This window comes from Clinocottus analis, unplaced genomic scaffold (genome assembly GCF_023055335.1).
Source record: "Clinocottus analis isolate CAN_PGR_092001 unplaced genomic scaffold, fCliAna1.0.p SCAF_21, whole genome shotgun sequence".
Taxonomy (NCBI): Eukaryota; Metazoa; Chordata; class Actinopteri; order Perciformes; family Cottidae; genus Clinocottus; species Clinocottus analis.
In genome coordinates this window covers 12778218-12800851 of record NW_027175943.1, presented here as the reverse complement: position 1 = coordinate 12800851, position 22634 = coordinate 12778218, and the positions used below count along the sequence as shown (strand labels likewise).

At 41.7% G+C, this 22634-nt stretch overlaps 1 protein-coding gene across 8 annotated transcripts in view; it reads left to right on the top strand.

Annotated features, from left to right (window-relative positions):
* Positions 1-22634, top strand: part of nrxn2b (neurexin 2b) — a 638339-nt gene that overhangs the window by 24881 nt on the left and 590824 nt on the right. The window contains exon 2 of one of the 8 annotated variants that reach the window (XM_068587900.1): positions 9254-9371. The exons of the other annotated variants lie outside the window; for them this stretch is intronic. The gene's annotated coding sequence lies outside the window, so the exon portion shown is untranslated. The remainder of the gene's footprint in view (positions 1-9253; positions 9372-22634) is intronic. 8 annotated transcript variants of the gene reach the window in all.

Sequence of the window (22634 nt, the reverse complement as noted above, 5' to 3'; positions counted from 1 at the left end):
AAAACCCGTCCAAAATGTTTCCACCCTCCATCCACAATGTTGGGTGAAAATCGCAATTGGAGCAGGAAGACACGCCCACCTTCAATAAGACACGCCCACCTTCAATAAGACACGCCCACATTCAATAAGACACGCCCACATTCAATAAGAGTCAGTGAACGGCATGAAGCTACACAAAGACCTAACAACAATCGTTAGAGTTCTCAGGTTAAACCTTATAAACTTAAATATAGGTATTAATATAGGGAGCTTAGGTTGATTGGAGCTCAACTGCTAATAGGTGTGGATTTGAGCGTGAATGTGTGTGTGTGTGTATGTGTGTGTGTGATAAACTGGCGACCAGTCCAGCGTGTATCCTGCCTTCTTTTTTATTTGACTTGGAAGTTTCGAGTGGGATGTTGTTAGATTTGGGCTCAACAGGAAAGTTTACCCATCTATTTAAAATGTAGATTATTACCACAAATGCTGTCATATTATTTTCTTTCAGTATGAAATGTGTGTGCCTGCTTAGAGATGCCAGAAAGGACACATTTCATGGATGTAGTCCCACTGCTGTGGTACTGGGTTGCAGACAGATCTCAACATGAAGGTAAAAGATATTCAGCAACTCCTTCTGAGTGAAACACGTCAATATCACCTCCTGTTGTCCGTTCCCTGGCCGAACCTTGTGCTTTGATGGCATCAACAGTGTTTTACGAGCACCGGCCTAGCAAAGGAAGTTCCAAACCAGCTGACGTCAACATATCTGTACATTACTTGATACGCCGCCTGAATATGAGTGGCAGTTCATTTTTAATCACCCCTCATCAGCAGCGATCATCTAGGTAAACAGTGCACAGGGATGGGACGATTAATCATCAGTCCCTTGTCTTCAATTAGCCGACAATTGGAGAGACGGAAGGGAATATTCCCATCGCTGAGCTGCTATAAAGGCGGCGTGCTGATGACACATCACAGTTAAAGACTTCCAGCATTCCAAATATCTAATAGGCGGCGTCTTGTTAGCGGTCCCTCCGTGGATAGTCTGGATGTGCTGAGAGCTGGAAGGCGAGCAGAGAGGGGAGAGAAGAAGGGATGGCAGGAGGCACAGTCGCTTTTATGACTGGTCCTCTTGTGCACACCGTACATGTGTGGGTGTGCATTCAAGTTGTTCCTCCATCAGTGGTAAAGAAGGATTCATAGGATGACGGCAAAGGCGACAGCGGCGCAATATGATCTGACGGCTGCGAGCAAGTGACTGAACGGTGTCAGCGTTTTCAGAGTGGGAAAAGCGGCGGCCTTCCCGAAAATCAATCAGTCGATGAATTGATCAATCAATCAAGCCATTTAGCTTAGGACAGCTTTCAATCAGCACGCGTGTGTGTGTGTGTGTGTGTATTGTCAGAAAGCACGGCGACGTCATCCGGTTAACCAGAAAAGGGTTTTTGCGTACTCAAACTATTCTAGTAATCCAATTATTTTTTATTATCCCGGCCCAACTTTACTGATTCGGACCATCGACTCTTATTCACAGACGCAGTTGGATGCATCGGATGTGAGTCGATGAGCTTTCAGGCTCGTTCTCCCCCCGAAGACTTGTTTCTTGCAACAAACACAGATTTGAAATCTCACCCAGCCGACGTAGCCTTTCGATGAAAAGAAAAGAAGAAAAAAAACCAGCAATGAGATTTTTTTGTTTCTTGCATTTTGCCCCCTTGTCAGCTCTTCCATTTATTGGCTGTTACCAGAGAAACAGAGGGAGAAGGACATCATATTGATCCTACGTCAGGCAGGCAGGAGACACACTGTGAGAGGGACTGAGGGAAGGAGGGAAGGAGGGAGGGAGCATGAGTGCTGATGCATGAATACAGGAAGAAAAGTGAGGAAGTAAATTTGAATGTAAAGATAAAAAAAGGAAAAGAGGACATGAACTAACGGCTTCCCAGGCAGGCTGGCGTACAGCAGCTGTCAGATTAGTGCAGGGGGGAGCGATGGTAAGCCAAGATGAGATGGCTGAACTTTTCACTGCCTATCCCCGAGCTCCCTTTGGTGGTGCCGTGGTCACTTAAAAAAAAACAAAAAACGGCATTAGCTGTCACTCCGCGTGAGCTCGGGCATCACCGCTCTGTCGCTATGTGTATTCTCAGTGTCGGTCCCCTGTGACGCTGGCTAGCAGCTAGCCGTTAGCTGACAGCACAACACAACAAAGGATGATGACGCCAAGGGGCTACGCCGGCTTAGTTACCTCAGACGACCTCGTGTCTGATCTCCCTGTCCGAGTCCTCGGGTGACTCCGGCGGTTAGTTAGCAGTGGAGGGAGCGCTCCTTGCTCAAAGGATGTTGGGAACGTCAGATCCATATTCTTCCATTGCTAATGGACACCGCCGCGCAGCGCACCGAGACATCTTTTAGTGATGTATAATATTATTTTCTCAGCGTTATTTGATTTTTCTTTAAATACTGTACAGGAGAGGAAAGTAGCAGTTACAGTTGTTTGCCCAAATACGTCATTTTGGAGCGCGGGATGCTACATATACTAAGTGTATACCTTTAATTTAATTGTGTTGTATTTGTCATCTTACTCTACATATTTGAAATGTTATATTATCGTACATCGGTAAGGTGATGAGTCGATAGCAGATCTTTATTTCTAGGTTCTCAGATTAAGTCATGTTGTAGAGCGTTTTATAATCACCTTTGAGTCTGGATGTGCTCACAATTTTCCTTAATGAAACAAGCTAACGACAAAGTAATTGTACAATATATCGTACAGTAGTATTTCAGGACAGTCTACCGTGATATTTTTGTCGTATTTTCTCTCCTGAAATGGTTCCCCGCACATTGGAAAAGCTTCAGGCAGTTACTTAAAGAAGAAAAAGGGATGCAGACCCGAGAGTCAGATCTCATTTACAATCCCTTCATTTAATGTTTGATCTACAAAATGATGATTCAGATCTTGCTGGACAATAGATGAAGAAAAAGAAAATCAATGTTGGATCAATGTTATTAATGAGCAGCAGGAGGCCGGCGTGAATGCTGATGAAAAGTATCGTGATTCCAGACGAGCCGCGCCCTGAAGGGAAAACGTCTAGATTGAATATTCTCGGACACTTGTGCAAAATTGTTCCGTTTGTAACAATTTTAAGACAGAAAAAAAAACGCTAACATGCTTTCTATTAACCCACATTGACAAATGTGTTCACAGGTGTGATGCATCTGTGCATGCATACGCTCAAGCAGATTATTTTTCATTAGATTTAACTAATCTCTGGTAATTCAGCCACTTTGACAATGTGACAAACTGGAGAATGATGGCAAAGGGATAGAAAGGTTATCTACTACCCTGCGCATGTTGCGTAGCAGCCAAAATGGCAGCCACGCTCTGCATTTTGTGGCATAAATAAATGTGCATGCTTGTCAAATTGCTGCACTGATGCGTGATGTTTATATTTCATATGCCCAGGATGTCTATTCTAGGCTTTGTTTAGGCATATCAAGTACATCATGCATGTGAATTTAATTAAGAAATGTGGGAATATTCATTTTGATGTAGATTTGTACAACAAAGCTAACATGCTTTCTATTAAACCACGTCATCATACTGTATCTTAGCCCTAAGGGTGACTTTATTCAATTCTAAAAAGGTAAACTAACCCTGAAACAGAAAGGTTAAGGTTGTTTCTAATGCTTGGATCAATAAATCCATCAATCAATTATCTACACAGTCGAAAGAGACCCTCATGGCCTCATCAAACAGATTCATAGTATTTCAGTAGTACAAACACAGGTTGGATCGTTACTTGGATTGACTGGAGTTTACAACATCAAACCCTCACAGTACTGCAGTGTATTTGACATGTGAGCTGTCTGTCTTTTTCACCTCCCAGCTAATAGTTATAACATTTATTCAAACAAAATCATGGTCTTTTTCCCACCCTTCCTTTTAACCCCGGGGGCTTTGCGTCGGGGCTTTCTGTCTCTTCGGAAGGCTGACAGCCTGAGCTGCTGTTGTCAGAGGCTTTGGCCTCAAATACCACTCTAAGGTTTCATTCAATCAGTCATTCTCCCTGTGTCTCAGCATGCTATGTATCGATGTTGGTTCGGAGCCTTTCTCCCACAGTGAGCCGCTGAAGTTGATGTAGCCTCGGGGCAGAATAAGCAGCCGTCCAGCTGTGGATTGATGGGGAAGAAAGACACGTGCACATAAACACACACAAGCGATCTGCAGGCCTGCTATTGATCCCATCGTCTTATTGCTGACTGCAAATGTAGTGCACTCGTGTCAAAAAAGCCTGTGGAACGCCACTCGGCCACGCGAGGTGCATTCACTCAAGAAAGCATAACATCACTTGAAACACTGTAAGTAATGCTCTTAGTAGGGGCTGGGGAAAAAATCAATACAGCATAGTATCGTGATATTTTGCGTGGCGATATTGTATCGATAGACGCAAGCCAAGTATCCATCTTTTAATAAATAAATTCTAAACATTTTGGTCTGAGACTAATGAAATAAATGTATTTTTTTGTTGACAAAGTTTTCCTTTGGGAACAATTTGCAATTGACAAAAATGTAATGAATCACATTATATTGCGATACTCGATGTATCGCGATAATATCGTACCGGGACTTAAGTATCGTGACGATATTGTATCGTGGGACCTCTGGTGACTCCCACCCGAGCTCTTCGTATCAAATATCAACTAGCCTAGCGTTTATATGAACACAAACACACAATATCAGTGTTACGATGCCGTGCTGAGGAAATACTGGAGCCACAGAAATGCAGCTAATGGTCTGTAAAGACGGTTCAATCGGGAGAGACTGGGTTCAGAGTTTAACAATCATTTATTTGTTTTATTTGGATAAGCAAGAGGTAGTGATGCTGATATCTGCGATGGAAGCAGGTCTGAGCTGAAATGACAACTGACAGCAGACGAGAGGAGAACCTATTTTAAAAGTTTGACAACAACAGTATAATTGGCTTACGGAAACTGCACCGACTGCGATTTAGTTCATTCAACATACGCGCCCACAATCAGCTCATGGAGTAATGGCTGTGAGACTTAAGGACTTTGAGTCCTTACTGAACTTACGCTTGAGCTTCATGTTGTTGAGACGTTTTAAGCGTCCATGATCTAATGTTTGTCATGTCAGACCTCCTAATGGGAATAGGTTTTAAGCTTAAGATGGGCCGTTTTACCCAAATCATGAAGAAAAACATCCCTACCGCCCCAACTTGTGTGGAGCATGTATCTTTTGCTGACTTTTCTTCTGCTTTAAAATAAGTTTACCTCAAAAATGTTTTTTTTTTGTGAAATGGTAAAAGCATTGAAAACAACTTCATAGAAACAATATCTGAGATATTCTAAATAACATACAGGAATCTGTCAACAGTTTTTATGTATTCCAACAGTACATACCTCAAGGCATTATGAAGAAAACTCAGTTCTTTGTGAGGTTGGCCTTCTTGCTCTTGTATTTGTTGCACATTTAAAATATGCTTTCCGCTCAACAGCAGCTAACTTTTCCTCCTCCTATTCGAGCGGACACTCAGTGAAAGGGGAGCATGCACTGCTGTGGGAAGTCATAAAGGCCAGTTGTTCATTATCAGACTAATGGACAAAGTAAATCCTGTAACCTACTTAGAGCAGGGCTTTGTCTTCATAAGCCCTGCTCTCTCGCCTACACACATGGACAGCACCATGAACTCTCATAAGCCTATTTTAACCAACATGCTACTTTCTTCCTTCTTAGTTTTCTTTTGGACCTGGATAGTTTGAGGGGTATGAATGTTTTTTCATGGCTCAGTACAGCCGGCTAATACATAACTTTGGCTTTCTCGGACGGTCAAGTCACGCGTACATGAGCTCAAGCCTTCACACATAAAAGGCAGCGTCAATGACGGAGTGTAATGGATCCACCTCGGGTTGCCCCCCAGCGTACACGTCGACATGAGCGGCAACAGCGCTGAGGAGAGTTGGATGAAGAGACAATGAGGGAGAGTGAAAGCTGCAGACAGGAAGACGTATAACAACGTGTAAGTACTCCTCTATCTATCGTCCAGCTACAGCAGCCGCTGTTGTCGTTTTTGCACATCCTCTATTGGGGCAGGACCATGTTTCATCCTGCAGTGTGTGTGTGTGTGTGTGTGTGTGTGTTGGGGGTTAAGTTTGTCCCATTATTAGACAGGGCAAGAGGCGTTTTCATAGTATCACGTTGATGATGTTGTACCCATCGCAGGCAGGTGATTAAAAATTGCATTGTGCTTCCTCTGAGGCAAAAGAGGCTGTATTAACTTTGATTGCTGCATCTGGATGTTTATTTTAGTGGGGGAACCTTCAGTAATCAGTATGGACATGGCTTAAGTTTTCCTTTCTCCTACTCACACAACAGCATCCATTTCAAAAAGCATTTAAACAAAAAAAGAAGTCCTTTCTTTGCTGCCCGTCTCTGTAGTTTTCTCCTCTTTTTGTAATCCCTCTGCTCTCCTTTCCTACTGATCCTCTGTGGGCTCTTGCTTTCATCCAGAGACTGTTAGCAGGGATCATCTCATGACATTACCTATGCAGGCAGGGTAATAGGACCCATGGATTGATCGTTCCTTTCCTCCAGTAGGGGTTTTGGCCAGAGTGTCGTGTTACAAAGCTGACATCATCTGTAGTACCCCTGCCTCCCTCAGCCAGACTTCATCCAACCCTGTAATCCTTCTCCTCCAGTGAGACGAGATTTGCATGAATGAAGACGGTGCTTTAAAGGTCACATAACTCATGCAGATATTGAAGACTGATTTATAGAAAAGAAAACTAATGAAAACTTAGTTGCATTGTAAAAGAAAGTATCCAGCACACATCCACATTTCCATACAAACACATAATAGAAATAAAGGTTTGACAACATTTAGCTCTTATTGCCACATATAAGTCATTTCTTGAAAAAATAATCAAAATGCCTTGCAGAGAAATTTCATATTAAGATTTTACAACATTACAAACATAAAATGAAAAATGCATCAGATAGACAACAAAAGAAAAAAGAAAAAGAAATATTTTCAGTGATATTACAGCAGTTATTAGATAAAAGTGAAAACCGAGACAAGGGGATTCACAGATTATTTTTTTTTGTACAATAATCTACACTCAGGTACGAGCTGTTACTGAGTATTACTATTTAATAATACCTAATTAATTAGCACTTTAATAAGTGTTACTTTTCCCCACGTTGCTGTTTACTTTGTAATGCGAAGCTTGTAAATATTTCTCTCAGAAGGTTCTCAATCCCTAATTCGAGCCAGGTGTGTGATTCATCAGTCATGAGACGAGGCTGTGAGTCACGACCAAAACACGACAGTGTGTTTGTGTTCATCCCCAAAAGGGCAGGAACAGAACGGCAGCTAATTCAAGCTCAGAGATCAAGAGCGGCGATACATGCTCCTGGATCACAAACACAAAACACTAAAAACGGAAGGAAAAAACACACAGACACACACACAAAAAGCCTCCTGAATTATTTATGGTTCTTCATGAGCAAGTTTTACCTTCCCACTATCGCATGAAATGGAGTGTGACCAATGATGACAAAACACAGTGTATGTGGAGAGACAACGACACACTCCCAAAGCGACAACAGAGATGGATTGTGAAACTGCTGCAGTCCAGAGATCCCACGATTCGATTTTATTACGATACTTGAGTCCCGATTCGATGCTATCACGATACCGCGATATATTAAATATTGCGATGTATTCCCTTTTTTCCACCGCAAATTGTCTCCAAAGGAAAACTTTGTCAAATAATGCAGCAAAATGACAAAGCAATCGATTTCATCATTCGAGGACCTAAACGTTTATAATTGATTCAATAAAAGATCGATACTTCCGCTTATCAATACAATATTTATTGCCACGCGAAATATCGCAATAGTATGCTGTATTGATTTTTTTGCTCACCCCAACACACACACAGAAACACACACACCTACACACACACCTCTCACAATGCTATTCATCCACACTGTGGTAGCATCAATCAATAGCCTAAAGTTGATGGTTAAGGACCTTAGTGGGACTCAAACCTCCCACAAAGCATGCTTTCTTTGCGAGGTAATGCGGGATATCACTAGCCTGTGATTTGTAAATGTGCAGCTTTTTGCTAAAGGTACAACTGTGAAGTCAAACGTGGAATTTAGATTATAGTAAAATATATATATGTGTGTATATATATTAAAAAGAAATAATGTGGAGATAAATAAGTAGACTAGATAATAAACAGAAATTAGAAACGTTATTGCCGACACCTGAAAAGGGGGCGGAGCTATCGGCACCGGAAGTAGCTGCGGGGAAAAGTAGAAATCTGACAGCGTGAGAAGCGTGACGCTGTGCAGGAATAACAGACACATCTGCAGACACGGAGAGGCAGCCGGTAAGGGAGAGACACTTTGTTGGTGATGGCCACCATATAGAATGACGCGTGCGCTGGAACGCGCGGCGCGCCTCCGCAGCGCATCTACGTGTGGCAGCGTCAATTGTTTGTAAACATGTTGGTGGAGGCACAGCTGATGCGGTGAAATGTCGCTTGTGTGTGGGTTGATGGCACGGGTGTTTTGATTTCATACAAAGGGTGCTTTCTGAAATGTGGCTTTTTTCTGTTTTATTTAAGGTTTTTCACCCTTAGTCGCTGAAAGGGAGCTTTGCTAAATGGGAGCTTTTTTTCAGTGAAATGGAAAATTTCGACTTCATGAACTGAATCTCAAAAATAAAAGGAGATAAAAAAGGGAAAAGTTGTTTTTTTTCATTGGAGTGAAGTCCAGTTAAATCCGAGTGGATGGGTCAATCCCTTTCAAGTGGGGAAATGCGCTAAACAGCTGGCAGAACTTGACAACAACTGTAAACCGCACATTGTATTGCTATTTTAAAGTAAATTTGTGAAACTTGAATGGAAATCAGATTGTCGCCCTATTTGAAGTCAAAAGGGGCCGGAGTGGTGAGTGCACTCAGGCAGTCGCAGCAGTCCCCACTGCCACTTGTCCTGAGTGGTACCGATGAAGGCTTGGGAGGGAGAAGATGGAGTTGAAGGAAATGGTTAAGGCCCCTTAATAATTGATTCCCACCATCCGATATAAAAGTTCTTCATTCCACTTGAAATAATAAATGAAACGTCTACCGCAGACACACCCGTGTCAATTTTTAAAGGTTGCCTCTTTTCCAGTGAGTCCTTTTTTTATTTTTTATTTTTTTTATCGCTGTCCTATATTTCATCCAATCCAAATTTTCCACAGATTCCAAGCGTGGACGGGGTTGTCTCCACTGGTTTTCAAGGTCTACTTTGAAGAGGAACTGCTGGGCTGCCGGGCTCAACCTGCAGCACGCCGATCGGAGGAGCGCATTAACCTCCTGGTTAGTAGCCCGCATGGACTCGTGTCATTAAAGCAGCACATTCCCTCTGTCGCACACTCGGAAACCTCTGAAAACAAATGATGTCACGAATCCATGAGTGCTGTTTTTATGCTTCATGTGGACTATGAAGACTCACCTCTGTATCCTCCTGCAGCCATCCCCAACCTTTTTTACTGCTTAATTTAAACCTGCTTCACAAAGACAGGATGGTGAAAATGGTTTTTAGAGCTTTATTCTGGTGATCTCAAGGATGCTCTGCCTTCATTTTAATCCAGAACACCAAGTTGAAACAGACTTTTAAGTTTCATTCTTGCGGTTAACTATCGCGTAACATGTGTCTGAGGTTACGCACAGACGGACGCATCCGGTCTTTTTTCAAAATAAAACTTTTTTTTTTTAAACTTGATTTTTATTAATTTTTTCATTCTTTCTCTGTGGCCCCGTAGCAAGGGACCCACGGACGGCGTAAACCTCCTCAAAGTCATGTTTGTCGGGCGGTTCTCCCTCTAAAAAGTGTCGGTTTATCGCTGAGCAATACCCGCTGCCTCTCCGGCAGTCAACGGCGAGCAAGCCTGTGTGTGTAATGCGAGGCTTCGGCCAGAGCTCCCCACGGATAACACTCCGACACGAGCCAACGTCAGCGAGGGCTCTGCATGTCCACATGACTCGGCAGGGACTCCGTTCTCAGCCGAGATAAGCAGCACAGCTCTGCATCTTTGACTGTGTGTGTGTCTGTGGCTTGGATGCGTATTGCCGCCGTGGTCTCTATCTGTCCCTGTCGGTGGTTTGCCCTGTAGTTCCTGTACCTTGCATATTTTACAGACGAGGCCTCTTCCAGTCGGCGTCCTCACACCCGTCTTGACAGGTGTTGTCTGGTTCTCCTCACCTCTCGCTCCAGACGACTGCACAAAGCACACACAAGCGCACACAGATCACACGCACAGCATGCGCACGACTGTCGTGACGAAGGCCCATTTGGTTATTTTTTTCCTGGTATATAGTTTGCAGAGCGAAGGGACTTGTATAGATTCATCCTGACATGTTGCGCAATTATTTATTTTTTCATACTCCAAATGACATGGAGAAAGAAGGACTCCATGGTAAAATCAATTATGCTGAGTCGTAATGGCCTCTTTCTTATCGGCTGACATCTCCATTTATATATAATTGCTTCAAGATGGCAGTCTCTTTGCCCAGCAAGACATCCTCATGAAATGCATCTCTCAACACAATTTACTGCAACACATATGCACATTTTAATCCCAGATGCATCTCGTGCTTTACGATCACACTAGAAAACATATAGGCTCATCTATAGAGCTTATCATTAGGATGTCCGATAATGGCTGATGTGTAGATATATCTGAACATGTCTACCATTCAGGATATGTAGCCAGTGAAGTATAAAGAACTTGTTTAGCGGGGTCTCTCCTTCCATCTCTGTCTCGGCACATGTTTTAAGGCTAGTTTCCATCGCCGTGGCCTCATTTCTATTACCTTATCTCTTCTGGTGAAATGAGAAAATGGGAATTGACTATTACAGAAGACTGAAATAATTAAAACAGAAGTTCCTAGGGGTTTGACAAAGCCAGAGACTTTGTTACTTCATATGGGTGTCGGTTTCAAGGAAAGAAGTGTCGAGGGCGACCGGCTGTGAGAGAGGTCCTTGTCCGACACGTTTCTGCGTCTCCAGCCGCTACTACTTAAGCCTTCACACATCAGGCCAACCTGATTAGGCCACCTCTGCCTTGTTTTCATCCACTTCCTCTTTATTAACTAATTGGCTTAGCTCTCTCAGGGGGCCGTAGACACACCGGATCAGCAGACCAACCTGTGCTCTGTCGATCTCTGCCTCGTTTTCTACCCCGGCCCTCTTTTCTCTGTTTCTCTGCCTCATTTAACTGTCGAAAAAAATATATCTCTTTCCCTTTTTCTTCGATGGAGCTGCTTCACTTACTGCAAATGGCTGAAATGCATTAAAGAACCCAACAGGAAGACATTTTTTAGATGCTCTTGTCTGTGTACCATCTATGGACATGGGTTTGTTAAAACTACGACTCTTCTCGATCCTCGTCAGTTTGGTTCGATAATGATAACCTTATTAGTTATTTTTCATTACTAAATTGAGCTTTTTTTTGTATTTTATTTCAATTCTGAGAGAGGGCAAGCTCAATTTGTGGCACCGGCAGCTCATAGAGGCATGTCCGGTTCCCAACTCAGATGCCGGGGCATCTATGAGCAGTTGCCACTATTTCTACAAGATGTCGGGGCATTTGCCACTACTTTTTAACCCGTTAATAACTGTAGAACCCCTAATTAATTCCAATACTTGTGTTTATTGTATCTATTTGTTTAGCAAAGTCTTGGGAAAGAAATGTATATATGCAAAAAAAAATTTTTTAAAGGTATTTTATATATAACTATGAACATCCAGCATGATATGAGCCCGATTCTCCAAAAATGCCTCTTGGAGCGGTCAGTAAGACACCTTTTTGGAAAGATTAGGACCTAAAGAATCAGAATCTGCAACAAAAATCACAATAAAACAAAGTCTTGGTCTGTTAGGAAGGAGTTTCAGTCAAAAAATTCTGTCGTTTGGTTCAAAAATGGAAAAATATTACGTATTTTATGCCAAAAGATTGTCTGAATGGGGCATGCTGGGACTTAGGATTTTAGCGCACAGTTTCCAAAAGGTTAAATAGCTACCCTGTTTTTTTTGGGCCAATGTCGACAGTCCTAATGCAGCGATATCGTCTCGCTCATCCCATATTTTCATTCGTTATCTAAAGACTTGCCACACATGAGCTGGAAATGATGGGCTCAATTTGCAAATGAGGAAGGGTCAATTACAGTGTAATACAGCATCCCGGTGGAGTTATTATGTTTATATTGCCAGCGATAAGTCAGGGATGATGCCGTCTATTTTTATGACTCCACAACCAGTATCAGCAAAGCAGTAATAAAACTTTGTGTTTTGGGCCTTTTGCCCAAAGGGAAACGGACAAATACAGAAAGGATTTTGTCTCTAAACGCAGAAAACATCCATAATTAATTGACTTTAAGTTGAGTGAAGTTCTGTGCATGGGTCCAATAGGGATGGGAACCAAAACCAGGTATTAAACGGGCTCCAGCGTAGAAGTATTTAAGACTATAGAGCTTTAATAAAACTCAACATTATCTGTTCTTTTTTCTGCACACAAGCTCCTCCGAGAACACACACACCAACACACACACACGTCATTGAATACCGAAAGAGAGAGCTTGAAGTGGGGACAGTGAAGAGAATCCGTTGACTTCAGGACAACACAAACACAACCCCAGACTTAGACACAACTCCACTTTCTACTGCAAGTGCAATGAAACCTGTTCAAACAAGTGTAACATGTAAACATCTCCAAAAGCAATACATCAATCTGCTTTGTCGCAGACTCGCCGCAATGTTAACACAAGCACGGAGCGCTAGCTCCACCAATAACACATTGCTAAACAAGCTAAAACTGCAGCTGTCTGTTTGTGGAGGCGTAACCTGGGCTGACGGAAGAGGACACCATGGATGATGGAAAATTACGATATATTTTTTCACATTATATGTCTGAGCTGAATGTGGCGCTGCGCCTCGCATTGAGCTGATCTTTTCTTTGACGCCCCGTCTCTCTTTATTCAGTCTTTATTCAGTCAGTTCATGGTCAGTTTGGTAAAGATGAAATGATGGATATCTCTTCATTTTACTTCAAAAATAAGTTGAACGTTTTCTACTTGCCGTTTCCACGAAATAACAATACAAATGTGTGTTTTCTGCTTCTGCTATGTGACTTCAGTCATTCAACAAAGACGCCCGTGAACTCTAAAACACAGATTAAATGTTGTGGAAGATTGTTGATCCTCCACCACGAGCGCAACCAGACGAACCTGTCGCTCTCTTCTTCTCATTTAAAGTTTAAAGTTCATCTTTTAAATTACACTTTTTTTGTGTTCTCCTCCAGAGAGCGCAAACAAGTTCATGGCTGCAAGACATGCAAACACAAAGGCAGACATTCAAACCCCTTCATGTACTGTGGCTGGATATTACATTTAAAGGATGAAACAATTAAGTCTTTGCAAAGTTAAACCATTTGTATTTTTACAATGTTGCCAAATGATCAAGGGCTTTTACCCAATGCAATTATATTTTAAAGCTTAAAGGCTTTTGGATGAAGCCTTGAATGTCTTGGAATACACCTGAGGAACTGTGCTTTAACATTGTGTTTAAACAATTGAAAAAGAACATTTTAATGTTGAACTTGAGGGTTACCGTTGTTAATGGAGCTTCAGACTATTCAGTACAGCAAAGTACAGTTTAAAATGTAAACAAATCTGCCATGGTAAGCAACACATAATGTTACACAGCATAAAAAAGACTATGTAAGGGGCATTATTGATGTATTTCATGTATTGATAGTCTGGTACGATGACTACACAATTCTTCTCAAAAACACCGGCTTCTTTGTGGAGTGGGAAGAAGAAAATATGATATATCACTGATAAAGACCAACTATACATGTGGGAAATATGTGTAGTCCTGTGGCCATCGTCAAGCTTGGGTACAGTCAAGGTTTTTTTGGCACTATAATGTATGGTATATGGCGCCTCCCACAGTCGGGCGCCACCAGGGCCCTGGAGGGAACCATAGGGGACTGATTAGCATAACGTTGAATGTGTAAAATGATTTCTTTGATAGAAAAAAGCTTCACTGTTCCACTCGCTTCCCAGCTACAATATACTGCTTTTATAACGGTTTGCATAAGTAGACCTTTACCTTACTTTACTACAAACATCTCCTGTGCATTTCATAACTGACAGTATTCCTCATAAGTTATTATTCTCGGCATAGAAAGTGAGTACCGACTTTATGACTTTGCAATTGCACAAATGTCCCAAAATTGCATCACACAAAATCCCACGAGTCCAACAGCAAATCACTCTACAGTATGCCGTCATATTTTATTCATACATGAGCTTTTCTCCTGGTTCTCATATTGTATCCAACTTCTGTCTTGTATATTGCTTGAGTTTAGTTGGGAAACGGTCCTGGTGGCATCCCTGGTGGGATGTGTGATGCTCTTAAGACGATGAGCGCCTGGGTAACCGTTGGCACACCATTGGCTGCTGATTGCATTGAGGGAATCCCATTGATTCACAGATGAGATTAGAGAAGGATTGTGATTGCCATGAAGAGCGTGACACAGCGGTTTGAGGGAGGAGCAAAAAGAGATGTGGACTGTTTTTATTCTGCTTTCATTGTCACATGGTTGTGTGTGTTTTGGGATCGTCGTTTGTTTGCACAAGATAAATGTTCTCAATCATGCGTCCTGTGCTTTATGAGCTAAATGCAAGTGAAGAAAAACAATCTCAGCTAGTAGCATCAGACTGTTGCCCACATGTTATCAAGGAGAAATGCTAAAGCCCGTCCAGCGACGCCCACTCCCCATCCACAGCTGTTTTATCCCAAAACTCGCACTTGCATGTGTGCCAACAGTAGAATCAGGAGGATTCTGCTTGTAATATCTGGGAATTTGTGTTCACATTGTGCAGATACTGCATCCACACAGAAGATATACACTGTACCAGCTGTAATTAGCCAATTGAAATTCATTTCCGATCAATTGTTTACTGCAATATTTTATTATCAGAACCTTTTTCTAACACATGGTCAGTCACGGCAAATGCGATTAGCGATGCCCACACTCACAGTGAGCGACTCCAAACGGGCCACTTCAGTTGCATTGCCTGTCTTTCATCCGTGTTTTGCATGTGTGCCACACCTCTAATGTGCGGCTGCCGGCTGTGTTTGATGTTTGCAGTATTATGTGCAGGATATTACTTCTTTTGATGAAGAGAGGCTGCCAAGATGGATCTTTCACAACAGATCTACACCGACTACTTCTACTTTACACAGACGCCAAACACAAGGAAACTATTCAAGCAAAACTTGGTATTGGCAGATACTCAGTGACGGGATGTTAAGGGGGGGTGAAAGAAATATAAAGGAAAACGACAACGCCACCTGGGGACTTGCGCCCCAAGAAATAAAAGTCTAACAACCCTGATATCTAGTTTGTTTAAGGACACAGATTTAGCTCTGATATTGGCCAGACATGTCTTTCATAGAATAAACCAGACATTTATATACAGGAGTTGAAATAGAAACACTAAAAGCCAAAATATGCAGACAAAAAAATCACAACAAAACCATGCAAAACAAAAACTCTTCTCTAGGGAGCGTTCCCCGCTGCGAATAGCTCCAATAAACCTCGGGAGGAATTATTAAATTAAATGTTTATCTGATTTTCAATGACTGAGTACAGGTGCAAATCCTTGACCAAAAAAGTTGCAATCTACTTTGTGATTCACTTCACCCTCTCCGAGTCGGGCGGAAGAAGACGCACAATGCTTCCATACGTTAGCTTTAAGCTAGGTGGTACCAGTCAGATTGTATCCATATTCGGCTGCTCAAGATCACCAAAACTCTGCTGATTTTTATTCTATCTTAGAAAGTAAACAAGTAAATGTCAGATTATTCAGTTGTGCACGTGTTCAAAGAATCAATTTAAGCATGTACTCTGTTCTGATCGATGTTGTGTTGCACAGAGACAAAGTTTAGTGAAGCTAATGAAGCTAATTCAGTACGTCGAGACTGCAGCTTCGCATTTTGTTCCCTCCAAGTTCTAATTCAAAAGCTCTCTGTTTAATTGACAAACAGTCTGAGAGGAAGCCAGCGCTGTGAGCTGGTGAACTGCAAACCGAGAGGAAACGTAGAGAGAAAGAGATGCCGGGAGTAAAGCGATAGAGAGAGAGAGAGCTGGGAGAAAGTGTCAAGAGAGCTCTGGTATTCCCTCCGTCGGAGAGACGCTGATCATAGAGTGCGTGGCTGTTGTGGGATCAAAGGCTTTGTCAGTCAAAGCCCCTTGACTCTGTCTTCCTGCAGAGCCAGCTCCAGGTACTGAGGGAGGCATGGACGTGGAATAATTCATGACCAGGGAAGGCTAACCCTCGAACGCTCTCTCTGCCCAGAATGAGACATGTGCATCTGGGGGTCACGGGTCTCAGAGCCTCCCCTTATCAGCCTCCAGGCATGGAGTTGAGAACAGCTGCTGGGTTTGGCTCCTGTTCCTCTCCAGTATTATCTGTTTTAACACACATACAGCAGCGTCTTGTTGTTTGGCACAAACACAGTCATGCTGTGAAGTGTTTACGAGCGGTATAAATGGCATGTTTTGCATGTATATGGGTGGGCAGGTGGGTGGATGCTTGGCATGAGATGTATTGTTTTTCTCTCCGTGTGTGTGTGTGTGTGTATGAGATATTTTTAGATTTTCTACTAATGCTTTAGTGAACCAAACTGTTCGATCTCATTCTACTCATGGATCCAAGTTTCAAACGACATATGGTTTGGGCTCGCTGGAAGCGTATATGAATACAGTTGAGTCATCTTCTGGCAGTTCTGTTACACAAGGCTGATTAGAAACACAATCAGCCGGGGTTTACGTGCATTGAATTTACATTTCCTGAAACATACTTTTTTTTGCACTTTGCTGAAATATCTTTTTCTATTCAAATTGAATGAAAACTTGAGGAATTGAACTGTCTCATCTTGCTGTTGATGACAGTGTCTGCCTACAGCTTTTCACAGGATCTGACTCATGTCATCAAAGTCAAATCATAATTATTCGTGGAATGAAATGGCAGCTTTTCCCAAAAAGCAGGGAACGACGGCGTGTACGGCGGCGTGGCAAGACGCCGCTGTTCCTCAACCCGTTGAAAACTGTGCAACCAATTTTCTCTTTGAGTCATCGTAGGAACCCTAAATTAATTCCAATACTTGTGTTTATTGTATATATTTGTTCAGCAAAGTCTTGGGAAAAAATGTATATCTGCAAAATAAAATCACTTTCGAGCCAGATTCCCCAAAAATGCCTCCTGAAGCGATCAATAAGACGCCTTTTTGGAAAGATTAGGGCCTCGGTTCATCCACAGAACCCTCGCTATCTCACCACTAAATGTTGACTTCTTCTCCCGTCTGCACCTTCGTCTGCACGCGTCCTCTCAGCTTATACAAACAAGGACAAATGAGAATAATAGTAATAAAATATCCTTTTCATAACCCACGTTTACTTTACAGGATAACACTTACCACTACAGTGCTTTACATACGCAAAGGAAAGTAAAGACTAACGTGTTTCCCATTCACTGGTGCCGTACACAAAGATGGACCACTGTGGCTCAGTGGAGAGCAGGGTCGTCCTTCAATAAAGAGGATCGGCGGTTCGATCCCATGTCGATGTGTCTTTGTGCACTTAACCCCAAAATTGCTTCTGTATGTATGTATGTGTGTGTGTGTGTCAAGAGAGCTCTGGTCAGAGTGTGTGTCTGTTGTGGGATCAAAGGCTTTGTCAGTCAAACATGTGAGTGTTAGATCCTCCTGATGGAGAGGTGGAACCATAGCTCCTCCCATCAGTGTATGAATGAGTGAATTATGACAAGGAGTGTGAAAGTGCTTTGAGTGGTCAAAAAAGAAGCGCTATTCAAGTACAAGTCCATTGACCATTTACATACACGATCACTACACAGTGATGTTAACTCTCCAAAATTAATTACATTTCCGGTATCGCACATTTTTGCAAATGTCTTTCTTTTGTACACTGCGCATATCCTTATTTTGAACATTGCACATCTTGCACATCCCATTCTCTTCATTCAAACACTGTATAGCCCATCTCATTTTAAAACATTCATATGCTTTCTTTTTTCTATTTATAATTCTGTGCTTTGCGTAACACAACTTCTTTGTATGTGAAAAGCTTTACAGCAATTTACCTGATTCGGATGTAATACTGACTGTTTCTGGTGTGTGTGTGTGTTGTGACTGATGGCTGTCACATTTGGGATAGTGCTGCGCTTCCTTATTTATCTACTAATTGGATTTTATTATCATAAAAAAATTGTATGTTCAACCTGTCACATGCGACGTGGTTGTTCAGTTGATTTTGATGTTTTAAAGCGTTCCAACAGATAATTGTACAACTCGAACAAGTCCCTTCAAAGAAATGCTTGAAGATGTGTTGAGCACAAATCCTTTGCTCGGGATTATGCTTAACAATAAAGTAATTGTTTTCAGTTTGTATTTGATTGATGTCTTGTTAGAACTTGCTTGGTAACAACACGTTTTAAGTAATGTTACATCCTGAAAAGCAGCTTGCTTCTCCATTTAATTTCTTGTCTCTGTGCTAACTTGTTAGCTTGAGAAGGAAGTGTAGCTTGTAGCACTAGTGCTAATGGTGAGGGAGGTGACAGTGAGTTTTTTGGGGGGAGTTTTGTGATTGTGTTAAGATCCCGCAACCAAATCCAAGTAGCCTCTGACATTGGCAAGAAATAGGGTTGTTTTTTTGCTCACTAATATATTTGTCCTATTAGCTGACAAAGCAAAGGGAACGTGCGCGGTGAGATGTGTCGAGGGAAGCTCTGGTGGTGGTGAAGAAACCCTTTCAGTGCTAACCTTCACTTCTCTTTCTGCTCCGCTTCCTCACAATAACTAAACACTTGTTTCCGCAAACCCAGACATCTCTAAAAGCCATGTGCAGTGTTTTAATGTAGCGCTGTCAATGAATATTCTAAATGTGAATATATATATTTGAATAATACACAAAACCCCATGTCCACTGAATGCATTGTATAACCAGAGTTTGGGTTGGCGATTGGTGCGTGGCAATAAAACACATGCAAAAATAGATGATCTAAAAGCTTGAACCTGTGTTTTTTTCCCCCTCTTTGATTTTTTTGTTAATGATTTTTCAAATTTTTGCCAATTTTGACAGCCCTAGTTAAGAGTGAATAAAACCAAGATGTCTCTTTACTAAGAGTTTCTCTTGCTGCTTAACCCTTTGTAGGTCACTCATTGGAATACTTTGAAATTCAAAATGTCAACCTTAGAGCGCTATTGGAGGACATAATAATACTACTTTACTGTTGTCACGTTAAAAAAAATCAAAAATTTAGGTAGAAAATGAACATCCACCAAATTACCATATATGGTTCTTTGCCCGTTTAGTGAAAACCAAATATATATATATATATATATATATATATATATATATATATATATATATATATATATATATATATGTATATATATATATATATATATATGTATATGTATATGTATATGTATATATATATATATATATATATATATATATATATATATATATATATATATATATATATATATATATGTATATGTATATATATATATATAAATATATATATGTATATGTATATATATATATATATATATATTGAAAAAAAATGCAAGAAATAAGTGAATGGACTCGATGAACTGCACTGTACATTGATAATGTAATCATTGAATATGAAAAAAAACACAGAGGTAATGACAAATATAACAATAAAGCAACATCATTATCGGACTTAGTAAATAACTAAAATACTATAAAACAATAACGACCCTGTGATCTACAGCGCCTCTCTTTGCCTCACCTGGTCATGTGTTGGTGAGGGATTGAAGGCTCACGCTGTGATTCGTGTCACAGGGACGCCTGTCACCTCTCTGTGTACTGTCATCGTGGTCTTGACAGAAAAGTCCCTCGTCCAGCCATTAGAATATCTCTTTCACTCTCTGCTACTGTTTTAATACATAAATGAAAAGGGCACGGGGGAGGCTGAGTAAATGGGTCATGGTGAAAGTGCCGGGTGGAGTTTGGGAAGGGAAAGACGGAGCGAAGGGGAAGAATGGGGGGGCGTGGGGGGGGGGGGGGGGGGGGGAGGGAGGGCGCTAAACTTGAGGCGATAATTAAGTGGAATATGGAGGGCGCCCTCGAGGGTTCATCTGAATCAGCACTTTGCATTTTGATGGAATGTGAGACAGCACGGAAGCCACTTTTTATTAATGAGTTTATTTATGTGCGGGTGGATGGCATTCGCCCCGACTCGCGACACGCTTGGCCGGACTCTCCCGCCCCCCCTCCCCCCCCACCTCATACTTGCAAATTGCTGGCAGGGGGCAAACAAAGGGGACTCGAGGTCGCTTCTACTCAGTGTACTACAAGCTGTGGAGACCAACCATGTAATGATCAACTCATTTACATAATGTCCCTTCAATGCGCGCAATCGTATGCATTTGTATGGGTTCATTACGGCGCCGCCGTTATAGCTTTTTTGAAGCCGACGCAGACACATTTGGGGATTCGAGTGACTTGATAGTTTTGGATTGAACGCGGTGTCCCGTGTAAAATTAGTTTTCCAAGGCGTGACAAGTTTTTGAGCAAACTGCTTTGAACATTGACTTCTGTAAAATCTGGATGTTGTATTCAGATTACTTCGGGTTAAGGGCTCATCGTCCACAACCGTTAGTATTGCGTGTTTGAAAACTCTTCCCAGGCGGCCATTTTCTGACTTCACTCTTTTAAAAAGGGTTTTCTAAATGTCATATCAAATAGTGATGTAATGAAATTTGAAGTTCAAGAGTACTTTTCCTCCTCACCTTGTTCTACTTTCATTGGTTTGCTCTCCTCTTAATAAAAAGTCTGAGCAGCCGGTCGGCCTCCTCAGAGAGATGTATTTACGGCGACGTTTATGAGGGCACCCGTCTTAAAGATTTAAGACTGAGCTTTTAAGGCTGTTTGCAACATAAGCACATGTATTGAGTTGTGGAGGGAGATCATCGACTGCTATGGATTGTGCGTTATGGCCTTTTCCAACTTTCTGTCGGCCTTCTCTTTCTCTTTCGCACATGTTACATACTTAGATGGTCTCTTTATTCCTTGAGTCATACATAAAACATGGTCGCTTTGAGTGATTTGGAGCTAGTGAGGGAATCGCTGGTGTTGAGTGGTGAGCTTTGGCTCACATGGACACACACATGCCCACAAACACACATCCCTCCATCCTCGTATATAATGATTATGCGTGAAATGGTTTACCACGCTCGAGGATGAAATGGCCGACGCCATGGGAGAATACTCTCAAGGGACTTGACATTTGATTGGCCCGTGGTTCACCAACTGGCCCGAGATGAATATTCATGGTGGACGCAGACGGACGGACGAACAGACTTTCATGAACGCGACCTTTCTCCAGGTCAGGACGCCGTGATCACATTGCAAACAGTTGTATGTTGATATATTGATGCTCTGAGCTCTAACTTAGCACCTTTTTAAGTGTTGGTCATTGTTGTGGATCTGCATTTTGTGATCTTGTCGTGGATTGGTTGAGAGGCTTGAAAGAGCGTGAATTTTCATATTTATGTCGAGTTACAGCAGCGCGGTTTGGCCCATGGTTTGATCCGCTGCGGTTGAAGCAGCACACTAGATCTTTGCATTAATCCTCAGCGTTGTTGAGTCCTGGATCTTTACTTTTGTTACCGAGCACAACGGCCTTTCACTAACTCACGTCTTTTTGTTTTTAACACTGTTTCTGAGAGGTTTTGAGTTAAATCTTTTTCTTTTGACAATGGAGCTAAATCAACCGTTGACACTCAGTATTATGAGCTTCACAAAGATACGTTTGGAGATAAGCAATACATTAAAACAACATGTTTTCAAAAGAATCAACAGTGATATATCATTTAATATGACTACCGAAAAAATATATGAAAAAAATCCCAGAAAAGATTAAAAACGAATGAAACAGGTGCCTAAAATTTTAGAATTAAGAGCAATGAAAGACAATGCAGAGTGTTAGCGACTAAAGACAACATATACACATTAGTATTACTGAGCTTTTATCCATCAAAGTTGAGAGCAGAAATGCCATCACAAAATATTTTCAGATTTTTAACCGAGACGCATTGCCTTAGCTAACGGTTTCTTTTATCCGTGTTATGATGCGTCTGCATTGGAGCACATAGTCAAAATGTCTGATGGTGGTGATCGTTCGTTTGAGTCCGTGCTCAGCCTCGTTTCCTTCTCGCCACTTTAGACATTTGCAAACCGCTGAGTGCTTGACTCCACAATCTTTATTTATTTCTTCACTTAGAATTTCAGTCTGCAATGTGTTTCTGCTGCAAGTGTCTGAGTGTGGGTTTACTCTCAACATCAAGGTCAGTATCTTGAGCTTTATATCACTGTTACATTTTAATTCAACATCTATTTGAGTCCCAACGTGTCTTCACTCCACCAGCTACATCACTGGTTGGTTCAATCATGTTCACGGCATGACCAGCCATATGCTGTATGTCATTTTTGTCAAAAGCGGCGATGATTTTTTTTC